The sequence below is a fragment of the Halyomorpha halys genome, unplaced genomic scaffold, assembly GCF_000696795.3.
Source record: "Halyomorpha halys isolate HHAL.00 unplaced genomic scaffold, Hhal_1.1 Scaffold78.1, whole genome shotgun sequence".
NCBI lineage: Eukaryota > Metazoa > Arthropoda > Insecta > Hemiptera > Pentatomidae > Halyomorpha > Halyomorpha halys.
Genome location: NW_027108467.1, coordinates 384,169 through 387,767, shown reverse-complemented (window position 1 = coordinate 387,767; position 3,599 = coordinate 384,169).

Here is a 3,599-nt window from a genome sequence, read left to right as displayed (position 1 = left end):
GAGTCTTTTGTCCAAAGTGAATCCGAGGTATCGCACTGTGTCGGATCTGGTGTGTCATGATTAAATGTTTTTTAAATGAACAAAAGTGAAAAGGTTTATATATGTATTATAATCTTAAGTTAATAATTATTTACAATTTCTTGGCAATTTATTTATTTTTTATTTTTTTTAAAACAAACTGTTTTATATGTTAATTTGCATTTTGATACATTGTATAATTAAATACAATGTTCAAATACTTTTAAACAATTATCTTCAACACAGTTTATGACTAAATTACCTTCTTCTTAATGCTCAGGATATATGACTTTCCTTCTAAGGGAAAGTTTCATATTTCATCTTCCTAGAAAAATGTAACGCTTGATATCTTCTCTTGTCTTTCTTTCTCCTCATTGTTCCAATTGTCATCTTTTTATTTCCATTTATTCTTATTTGTAATAAAACAACTGTACTTTACTTATTCATTTATTGAACATGTAATTACTTTCTGGTATAATGATTTTTCTTCCAGATGATTGCCTCTGCAACAACATACTTGGTAATCTTGATCCAGTTCGGTAGGCCTGAGATTATAGCCCGATAACCTCCTCCAGCACACAGCTAACTTCACCACCTCTCCAATCCTTTTGTCTATTGCAACTTACTTGTAAACTGCAGTGTGAATTTGTAGAAATTTTGAGGATTGGAATAATCACAAAGATTGAAAAATTACCAAACACTTTATTAAAACACCATTAATTAAATATTAGTTGAAAATATTTGTAGTTCTTTTCATTTTTCATCCCCCCAAAAAACCTCCAGTTCCCTATTGAAATTAACATTATTTTCGATGGTTACATTCGTTGATTTCACAAATTGCATACCTAATGATAATAAGTAAAATTGTGACTAAAATGAGTGAGAAGATTAGTTTTTATTTCGGTTAATCTTGATACTAATCAGTCCTAACTCAACATCTCTGTGTGTGTGGGGATGCGTGCGTGCGAACAACATATCTCAATAACGAAAAGTCATATGGAACTGAAACTACCAATGTAAGGTAGATATATATCCTTATTTTATAGCTACTGTTTCGGTTAGAACGAATTGAAAAAGATGGATAAAATTAATAAATAAAACTTTAAATAAGGGGTAGATCAATATTTCTTGTTCAGTATTGTTCTTTACAGAATTGTTGGCATGGGTGGAAAGGCTTTTATGATCATGAAACGTTCAGAACAAAGCCAAGCGAGTTAAAGCGCCAACTTTAACAGGGTCGTGACTACAGCGGCACCGGTTCCATTGCGGACCCACGGAATAAAAACTTGACTTTATATTGAATTTTTCCTATATGTATTTTTTAAAAAAATATTTTCCACATGTTATCGATAAACTACATCATATCGCCAAGCGGTATGTAGCAGAACCATCTGCACAATTCCCCATGAAATATGGAGGATAGATAGACCCAATGAAGATATCTCCATATCGTTAGGAAGGCACACCACGGTCTTTCCGGCTGAAGTGATTGCAATTAATGTGTGTTACCAGAACCTAATAAAAGAGGGTATAAGGGTAATAGGTATAAAAGAGGGTATAAGGGTAGTAGGTATAAAAGAGGGTATAAGGGTAGTAGGTATAAAAGAGGGTATAAGGGTAGTAGGTATAAAAGAGGGTATAAGGGATAGTCTCATCTACTTTTTTACCGATACTCTGGCAGCCATTTATACGCTGAGAAATTCAATAACCCGCTCCAAATTGGTAGATCAGAATAAGATTAATCTGAACTCTTTTGCCTTAGCCAACAAGGTCGGAATGTATGTGCACCTGGTCATCGGGGCATTGAAGGTAATGAGGACTACCTAGCTGGGAAGGTATATGAGAATGTTACACCAAATCCCATATGCAGTGTTACTGAGGGCAAGGCTGGGCTATTTTAGAGGAACACCAGAAGAAAAGTGCAGTCAAAGATGTTCCAAAAAAGCTTTTGCACAAAAAAGATGTAATACACCTATAAACCTCTCACCTCTAAGTGGGCGACAGGATTATATACAAGACCCTGTCAACTGAACAAACATCTTTATAATTTGAGTTTTATAGAATAACCAATCTTCAGCAAGGATGATGACACTGCCTATCACATCATATACAGATGTGGTGCACTGGCTAGGACAAGATTCCTCACTTTTGGACGAGATCGTGGATCCTAAGCTTTGCGGGACGGTTAGTCGTTATACAGTATCCGAATTTGTCCATAATAATCTAGTTATAAATGGTTTTTTGTCATCCGCTCGAGACGAAGATTTGCATGGATTTGAGGTAAGTAGCAAGTGGTTAATCTATTAAGTTTGGCTAAAATCGATCGAAGATCTTCGCTAGGATGAGAAGGTTAAAGAAAGCGGTTTGTTAGGACAACTAGCGATTATCACTTGTGAGGTCTATGAGTGGATCACAGTACGCACTGCGACCATCCAAGACTCGAGTAAGGCCGTTTCTGACCTAGAACAGTTTAGAGATGGTATTTTTTTCTTATTAAGATCGGAAAACAAACAAGACAAAATAATAAAAACTCATTTATAATATGAAAGAGTATGCTATATCGTGTATACAACCAGTGTTTAGATGCCTCATGAATATCTAAGCTCAAAAACGAAAAGTTATACAAAACTGAGATCAAATATTTAATGCGGGTACTAACTTCAAGAATCCGGCTGTGGCAGATAATTATTATCTGTTACCAGTAGCATTAGAGTCAACCCTGTGGGTTCGGGTGTCATCTGGCTGTCGATAGTGCTTTCTTACAAAGCACAGCACCACTGACCCTTCATGGGTTGTCAAAACATTACAGATTTGATTTAAAGGCAGGTGTATGCCTGAGATGTTACAGCAACTTTTTCAGTAAAATTGACAAATCAGAAGTAACACGTAATAGAATCGATTATACACGTGTTTTCCAATTTTCCAAAACAATAATAAAAATAAATGATAATTGATATCTTATCAAGGTCTTATCCTAATTGAAATAGTTTAACAGGGCTCAAACTCCATATTTACAAAATATCTTCCTATAAATTAATTATATATAATATTTTAAATAATCAGTAACCTCTCATTGTTAGGAGCAATAAGAAATGAATACAGATGAACTATGAAAGAATTTGATAATCAAGTAAATGAGAAACAGTGACAGCAGTTTAGATACTATAAATCAGAGATAGGCGATTCGTACACCGTTTTGTTGTATTTTGTTAATCTTTGAATATTCGTTATTCGTACATCTCTGTTCTGTTCTTGTAAAAATATGTATTTAATGGTTTCTGCCTTAAATAAATATTTTTACTAGAACAGAAATTTTTTTTTAAATAATTTATTTACTGTTATTTACAACTGTATACATATATACATCAAGTAAATTTGCTGTAAGTGATATTATGACATGATACAAAAATGTGGAGTATCTACCCATTGATAGAACTCCAAAAAGACTTCTAAAGGAGAAGATCTCGAGGCCATCTTCTTTTCAGACGCCTAGGAGGATTATTAGGTAGTGAAGGAGAAGCCAGGTTAGAAACGAGTTGGTTTGGGTGGTTGACAAGTTTATTATGGAAGGATTGGTATCT